This window comes from Cavia porcellus, unplaced genomic scaffold (genome assembly GCF_034190915.1).
Source record: "Cavia porcellus strain 051 isolate PalLab524CR breed Dunkin Hartley unplaced genomic scaffold, mCavPor4.1 scaffold_21, whole genome shotgun sequence".
In the NCBI taxonomy this organism is placed as follows: Eukaryota; Metazoa; Chordata; class Mammalia; order Rodentia; family Caviidae; genus Cavia; species Cavia porcellus.
In genome coordinates, this window is record NW_026947504.1 from 63,785,382 (window position 1) to 63,794,446 (window position 9,065).

Here is a 9,065-nt window from a genome sequence, read left to right on the forward strand (position 1 = left end):
GAACTAGCATAGCCTGGACCATTATCAGTCTTTAATTGTTGTGGGCATCCCAAAATTGATAAGGTAGTTAACATACGATTAATAAGATTTTTGGTAGCTTCACCAGTCTGGGGAGAGGCATAAATGAAACCACTAAAGGTATCTATAGTTACATGAACATATTTAAGATTGCCAAACTCAGGAATGTTTGTGACATCCATTTGCCATAATGCACTGAGGATAGTCCTCTAGGATTAACCCAAAGTGTAGAACTGGGAGGTGCACGGCACAAGAGGGGCAATTTTTTACTATCTGTCTGGCTTGTTCTCTGGTGATCTTGTGCATAAGACGGAGGGTTTGAGCATTGAGATGGTGTAATTGATGACTATTTTGTGCTGAAGTAACATTGTCATCATGATCACTGGAGCTAACATTAGCTAAAGTACAAAGGAGAGCTTGCGGTCGAGTGGCCAGGTCTACTGTATGATTACCATTGTCCAGAGGTCCTGGTAACCCAGAGTGAGCACGTAGATGTCCGATAAAAAAAGGGCAAGTTCTTTTTATAATAAGCACCTGTATTTGCCTAAACAGTTTTCCAGTGCTGGAGGCACTTTTGATTTAGCCAGCTGTTTCTGGCAGGGGCACAAATTGTGCAATATAAGCACTGTCAGTATATAAATTCACGGGCTGATTGAGAAATGCTGAAAGGGCTGCAGTAACAGCATACAATTCTGTGATCTGGGCTGATGTACTGTTTGTTTGGAAAGATACAGTTTGGTTTTGAAAAACATAGGCTGCTAAGCCAGTTGAGGAGCCATCAGTAAATACCAACAAAGCATTTTTTAATGGTTTGAATGATGTGACCATAGGGAAGATAAATGAATGCCGATTGGCAAATTCAATAAGCTTGTCTAGGGGATAATGGTTGTCTATAAGCCCTGTGTAGGAGGTAAGGGAAATAGGCCAGAATTCAGTTGTTTGCATGTGCCAATCAATCTGTTTTTTGGTATAAGGCAGTATGATAATATCTGGCTCCTTACCAAAATAACATTTTCCTTGTTCTCTTCCCAAGAGAATGAGGGTAGATATAGCCTGATAATAGGGTTCAATGACCTTTTTAGGTGTTGCTGGCAAGTGAATCCACATTAACGGTGCTGTCTGCCAGAAGACAGCAGTTGGAGAGAGAGTGGTCCTGCATATGATAAATTTCAAGGGTTTACCATAATTTATAAAGGTAATGGTCTGGGATTGAATGGCCTGCTCAACAGCATGTATTGATTGCTTTCCTTCTGGAGAGAGTTTGTGAGGGGATGTAGGGTCAGGATTACCATATAAGATATCACAGAAGGGTTTTAATTCACTCTTACTAATTTTTAAGTAGGGTATGAACCAGTTAATATCCCCCAAGAAGTTTTTGAAAATCATTTAAAGTCTGAAGTTTATTTAGCCTCAACTGTATATTTTGAGAAGAAATCTGAATCCCCTCATTTGAAAACCCAAAATATGCATATGGGTCAGTGAGTTGAACTTTGTCAGGGGCTATCTCAAGTCCTTTATCTTGTAGGGCAGCCTGTAATGCATCGTAGCACCTCAAAACTCTTTCCCCATTATTTCCAGCTATCAAGATGTCATCCATATAATGAATGAGATATATTTCTGGCCTGTGGTCTCTTATAGATTGTATTGCTGAAGCAACAAAAGACTGGCATAGGGCAGGACTATTTGCCATGCCTTGTGGGAGAACCCACCATTGGAATCTTTGCATGGTGCTTAAAATTAATAACTGGTAAACTAAAAGCAAAACGCTTTTGATCATCTGGATTGTAGGGAGATAGTAAAAAAGCAATCCTTGAGACCTATGACAATTTTAAAATAGCCCAAAAGTATAGCAGCAGGTAAAGGGAGGCCTGGCTGTAAGGCTCCCATCAAGACCATAGTCTTGTTTACTGCTTTAAGGTCTTGAAGCAATCACCATTTCCCTGTTATTTTTAATGACAAAGATGGGAGTGTTCTATAGGGAATTACTAGGTACCATATGGCCTGCACCAGCTGTTGTGCAGCCACTAACTTTTCAGAGGCGAGAGGCCATTGATCGACACATACAGGCTCCTCTGACAGCAACATAATTTTTTTTCTGCATGGATTGCAGGAGAGTCAATGGCCCCTATGGAAAATGGTCCAATCTGGCATGGTCTGTTTTTGGTACAGTCTCTATGGGCTCTGTCATTCCTGTATTATTTTTTCCAAAGCCCCTACCAGGTGAATATCCACTATTTAACATTTGAGCAGTCACACTGGAATTTGGGCTACCCATAATTAACCCCATTTGTGCCAGTAGATCTCTACCCCAAAGATTTATTGGTAATCCAGCTATGACATATGGCTGTATTGTGCCTTGATTGCCCTCTCTGTCCTTCCAGGTCAGAAGTTTTGAACTTCTTTCTGGGTTTTGGCTTTGACCTATGCCTTTTAAATGAGTCAAAGTAATATCTGAGGGCCAGGCCAGAGGCCAATCTTCTTTTAATAGTGACATCTGCACCTGTATCTATAAGGCCAGAGAATTTTTTTACCATCAAGCCGTAATAACATAAGGGGTTTCTGAGTGGAAATTACTTTTGCCCAATACATATCTGAAGATCCAGATCCTTTATCACCTCGTTGTTGGGAGATTACTTTATTAGGGGTTTGAATTAGAGGCAGGAGTAGTAACTGAGCAAACCTTTGTCCGTAAGTGATAATAGTAATGTATTTAGGTGAGGATGCCATGACTTTTATTTCTCCAGAAAAATCATTATCAACTATGCTTGGAAAAACCTGTAGTCCATTAAGCGTTGTGCTGCTGTGTCCTATTATAAGGCCAAATGTATTTTTTGGTAGGGGCCCAAAAACTCCTGTAGGGAGGGCCTGAACTCCCATTTCAGGGGTTAATACTGTGTGGGTGGTGAACTGAGGTCCAATCCTGCACTCCCTGTTGTGGCTCTAAAGAGGTCTGAAATGGATTGTTGTTTGTTGGAACAGAGCTTACCGTCCCAAAGATTTGTTTGGGTTTGGGGGCTTAGGGTTGGCCCTGATTCCTGTTTCCTTGCAGTGGAAGCAATTCTTTTCCATTAATATCCCTTTTAGATTTGCATTCATTAGCCCAATGGCATCCCCTTTTACATCTAGGGCATAATCCTGGTGCTTTGGCTTTTGCACTGACATTGGAATCTCTATCTTTGGAGGGTTTTTTTTTGCAGTTTTTTGCAAAATGATCAGTCTCTCCACAGGTAAAACATTTTTGTTTATGCTTTTGAGATAAGAACTGTTTAATTGTAAATGCTTGCAAGGCGGCAGCCATAGCAAGCCCTTGCTGGTAAGCAGTTCCAATGTCAATGGTACCAGGGATTGAACTCACAGCCTTTCATTTGTCAGGCAGGCGCTTGTGCCACTGAGCTAAATCTCCAGCCCCTGCTTAATGCTCATGAGAGGAACTCATATTGCCATTTGTAGCCAGTTTTCTCTATGCTTGAGTAGCTGCTGTTTGAATTTGAGCGAAAAAGTGCTGGATTAAATTGCTTTTGGGCTTGTTTGTCAGGGTAGGCATCCTCCCCTATTAACATATCAAGGTCCCACCCATTGCTGGCTTGTGTATTGCACCTGGCGGTCTCTTTGCAAAGCTCCATATATTCTTTCTTTCTTTCTTTCTTTCTATCTTTCTTTCTTTTTTGATCTTTTTTAATTTTTATTGGTACCAGCGATCGATTGCTCCATATATTCTGATTTCCACAAAAGATAATCCCCACCTGATAAAGTTGCTCGGGCCAATCCTTGCCAATCTGTACGTGTGATCCAGCCGTCGGCCAAAGAATCCAAAACAACAAGAGTATAAGCAACTGTGTCTCCTACTGTGCAACCACTGTTTTTAATTCTCTATTTAGTTTGAGCTCAAAACCAGCATAGTGGCGAAAAACCCTACCTTCTGTGTCCATCATTTCCATCACAGGGAAAGTCTTCATATCATCTAGCTTCAATATTGGGCCAGGTCGGGGGGTAAATTTAGAAATCATGCCTCTCACTGGGGGTTGCTGAGTGGGAGAAATCCCAGAGGAAACTCTGGGGTTAGTTTCACCCTTCATTTTAAATTTTGCTATTTTTAGCCTTTCTAATTGAGCTATCAAATCCTGATGTTCTTTTTCCAGTTTGATCTGTTATTTTAAAAGTTCAATTTGGTCTCTTAATTCCTTCCTAGTATCAAAAGTTAAACACAATGAAGCCAGAGCTAAATGGCTGTTCTAGTACGGGGGAGGGCATGTGGCCAGGGCCTTGCTAAGGGCTTTGTCTGCACTGGCTGCCTGGTGTGCGGCGAGGCTGCAGTGTGTTAAGCCTGGAGGGGGTTGGGTGCTAGCAGATACCGGGTCACTTTGCTCCTGAGTTAAAGTTTATTAATCCCTAATGGACAATTGCTTAATTTTTTTTTCCTTTACCCTTTGCGTCTTTAAAGCCTTTCTTAAACTTTTAACAAAAATCTCATGTTGGCTCATTTCTTGTCCTAATGGACACAATTGCTAAATTTTTTTTTCCTTTACCCTTTGCATCTTTAAAGCTTTTTTAAACTTTCAACAAAAATCTCATGCTGGCTAATTTCTTGTTCCATAATCACTGTTCACTTACTGAAGTTCAGCGGTGTGGCAGGCTCCCATGTCGGTCCTCCTTTTCCTTTTCCTTTTTCTACTTTGGGCCCACAAACAGCGTCCCTCACTAAGTCCCTGTTCTTGAGCCCCATGTTGGGCGCCACTTGTCCCTGCCTGCGGGTAAGTCCACAGAGACCCTAGAGGGGGAGTGGGGATGAAAAGGAAACAAGAGACACAGAGAGCGGAGATAAGATGAAGAAGTCTGATCAAGTCTCATTTATTCACAGAAGGAGTATCAAGTATATAGGATATTGAGGAGGAGGGAGTTGGGTTCTGAGACATCAGCATACCACTTTAGCAACAGTGGCAAGACCGAGGGTTATAGGTCAATTCAAATTTCCTGTGTGCGGGCTCATAAGGCGGGCTGATTAGTATAATCCTTAATGAGCCAAACAAGCTAGGTAGGCAAGGTGCTGCTTAACTACCAAACTTAACTCCTAGAGGGAGTTAAGGTGATGCGGCCTGCAGATATAAGGTGGCAACCAATTACAGGGCTTCCCATAAGTATTAAGAAAATTTTTTAAAAAGCTGAGAGTGTAACTCAGTGATAGAGCACTGCTGGATTCTATCCCTAGTAACACATACATACACACGCACATACACACACACAGAAAGATACATAAGAAGAACAGATTAAGAGAAAATATTTACAAACAGTATATTCAGTAAGGGCAACATTTAGAAAATATACAGAATTCTCAAAGCTCAACATTAAAAAGCTTCAGGAAAATCAGTGAGAAAATAGAAAAACTCACAAAAAGACATTTCACTGAGGAGCTAATCTAATTGTCAAGTAAGCATATGAAAAGATGTTCAAAATCACTTGCCATTAGGTGTGTCCAAATCAACACCATAATACAGTATTTTGGCAGACCCATCAGACTGACTAAAACTTTTTAAAAAGCTGCAACACCAAGGGATGGTAAGGGTATGGCAAAACTAGATCACTACTGTATTACTGGTAGAAAGACAAAATTATACAGCCACTCTGAGAATAGTTTGCCATTTGCTTCTGAGGCTAAAGTGAAATTACCATGTGACCTTGAAATTGGGCTCTTGAATAAATGAAACATATACATGAATGTTCATAGCATCTTTCTGTAATAGTTAAAAACTAGAAACAGGTCAGATGTGTTTCAACAGGTAAATGATTAAACAAACTGGGGGCATACATTCTACTGACTACTACTTAGGAATTAAAAGGAATGGATATAAATAATAACGTGGGTGAATCTTCAAGGAATTAAGTTGAGTGGAAACAAAAGATCAACTTGTTCATTTTAAAATTTTTATTAGTACATGCTTGATGTGCATAATCGTTATGTTCATTGTGGAAAGTTGGTGCAGGCGCATATTTTAATTCTTATTCATTTTCCTTTCTCGCCTCTCCCTCCTCCACCTCCAATCTCTTGGTTCCCTTTTCATTTGCAAAAGACATATCTTAAAGGTTTTCACACTATATGATTCCATTTATGTAACTTTTCTCTTTCTCTCCAGGGTCTAGTGTATGCTAGGCAAATGCTCTGTCACTGAGCTACACCCTCAACCCTATTCAACATTTTTTTTTCAGGAAACACTTTTATTTTTTATTTAATATATCATCAACAACTTCTCCCTCCCTACAACTGGAGTTTCATTTTGTTTCCGTGCTGAATAATGAACATTGACAAAGCTGATCAGAATAAGCTACTTCAAACACAGCTTGCCTTCTTTTAACAGGAAATTACAGATGCATTCTGGAATGCACAATGATTTAGTCACTAAAAACTTAAATGGCAACTTGAAGAATGTAGTCAAGTCCAAGGTGCAGTAAACATCAGTTGAGGTATAGTGTAAAGGTTCTGGATCCTGCATCCTTTGCCACTAGCTGAATCTTGGAGGAAAGTTTTAACTAATGCCAAATGGAGAAGCAGAAAATATACTATTTTGTCTTAGGGACTGTGCACAAGAACTAAAGGGCAGGAAAGCAGTAAAAACTGCTGAAAGCATCCACCCCAGGAAGGACTTTACCGTGGAGGAGCTGGAGGCACCACCTCCAGTGCTCACATGGCTGACTTCATCCTCTGTGTTCTGTTTGGCAAAGTAAGTATTAATGTCTCCACCCCATATGATGATAATGCAACCTCTTTCACCACCTTCATCCATGAAGGCTTTGGTTCCTAGGAAAAGCTTCCCACTCAAATACCTGCACAGGTCCATTCCACACAGTCTGCTTAGCATGACCAAGAGCCTCAGCATACCTCTTGCTGCTCTTGGGACCAAAGTCCGATCTCCTCCATCCAGTAGGTGTGCCAGAGGCCACAGTGGCTTGGTGAGTCTTGGCATTCTCATCAAACTTGTCCGCAGTGACAAAGTCAATGGGCAAAGTAATTTGCACATCATTCTTCCCAGCTTTGTTCATCATGTCTTTAACAATCTGGGCTCCCCCTTCATCCAGCAGAGAAATGCCAATCTCCATGTTGCTGAGCACCTTAAGGAAGGTAAGTCATTCCACCACCGACAATCATCTCATTGACTTTGTCCAGTGTATTACTATTTTTTGTTCAGTATATTATTGATCAGCTGAATCTTATTTGCAATGTTAGCTCCACCTAAGATGGTCAGGAAGGGTTGTTCTGATTTCTTCAACCAGAGAAAAATAGTTCAGCTCCTTCATCAAAAATCTACCAGCACATCAAGGCCCCCAAATTCAAAGACCTTCTCCAAAAATGGGCATCCGAGATGAACACACAGTTCTCAGATGAAGATATACAAATGGCAAATAAATACATGAAGAAATGCTCACCATCACTGGTCATTTGAGAAATGCAAATTAAAACAGCATTGAGATTTCATCTCACTCCGGAAAGAATAGCTGCCATCAAGAAATCAACTGATAACAAATGGTGGTGAGGATGCAGGGAAAAAGGAACACTGCTCCACTGTTGGTGGAGTGCAGACTGTTGCAGCCACTATGGAAATCAATATAGAGAATTCCCAGAAGATTAGGACTGGAAGTTCCATTCATTCCAGCTATTCCCCTCCTGGGGATTTTCCCAGAACAACAGAAAAGGTCATATCACAATGATATATGTGCACCCATGTTCATAGCAGCATACTTTGTAGTAGCCAAATCTTGGAAATAACCAAAATGCCCATCAACTGCAGAGTAGCTGAAAAAGATGAGGTATTTTTATACGATGGACTATTACTCAGCTATAAAAATGCTGATCTTGAGATCTTCCTAGGCAAGTGGAGACAATTTGAGGCTATCCTCATTAGTGAAATAAATAATCATATTTATAAATATGACATTGTGTCTCTAATGTAAAAAGTAATAAGAACTGTAGGAGTAATAAAACCCAAAATGTGTAACTGCTATTGTAAAAAAGAGAGGAAAAAAAAGTGTTCTAAGGGATATAACTGCATGTATGTTTAAGTGTGTAGGATTGATGACCATATTACTAAGTTTTTGCTGGATCATTGAACAGAACTATTTGCAGTCTCATGTTTCAATGTTCACTTTATATGCTTTACTTTTGTAACTTGAACAACTATTTCTAAGAGGACAATATGTAGTTTATCAACTAGTGATTTCTTTCTATTTTTTTGAAATTATGTATTATTTCTACCATTTTTTATGTTTTTTTCTCTTTAAATAAAATTTTTAAAAAATCTACCAGCCTTCTGTGGCAGGCTGACTTCCACCATGGAGCTGTGGGCTCAGTGTCCAGTACCAAAATCATCGTTGACGTGCACATCCCCTACCTTGGAAACTGAAGCTCAGACAGCTTCTATTTTGGCGGGCTAAGCTTTAGCCTCATTTCTAGAAGCATCTTTTTCCTTCCTTCCTCCACGTGAAAGTAGATGTTCTCCAGCAGGACGACAGACCAACTGATGGATCAGCACAGGCTTTCTCCACTTCTGGGTGCACACAGTCCTTCAACAGTAGAACATCCTTGCCTACCAGGGACCAGTTCTACAGCAGCTGGCTATAAAGAATACTCACCAGGCATTGCAATATCTTCAGGCCAACCCAGCTGGCTCATAAAGACAACTGACTTGGCTCCATTGTCCAAGCAGAATTTGATGCTTAGGACAGCAGCCTTGACTCTTTGGTTGTTGGTTATCTAGTTGTTCTCCATAGGAACACTGACATCCACTCTCATAAAGATAAAGACTGGCTTCTGCTTCACTTCCAGCTTGTCCAGAGTCAGCTTGTTAGAAAGTGGCATTTTGGTAACAAAGCAGAGGCGAGAAGTCAGGGACTTAGACGGAGGCCAGTGACACTGTACAGTGCTGGGGATGTGGGCAGAAAACACTCAAATCATTTTATAAATGACAACCCTTGTAATAGTTTTTAAACGCTAGAACTTAAAAATGAAAAATAGCAATGGTTAGTTGACAGTGGTTAAAGATGGAGGATGAGAGAGTTAA

The 9,065-nt window shown here is 40.4% G+C and overlaps 1 pseudogene; it reads right to left on the minus strand.

Annotated features, from left to right (window-relative positions):
- Positions 1-6,600: 6,600 nt before the first annotated feature.
- Positions 6,601-8,863, minus strand: LOC100716576 (phosphoglycerate kinase 1-like; annotated as a pseudogene).
- Positions 8,864-9,065: the final 202 nt, after the last annotated feature.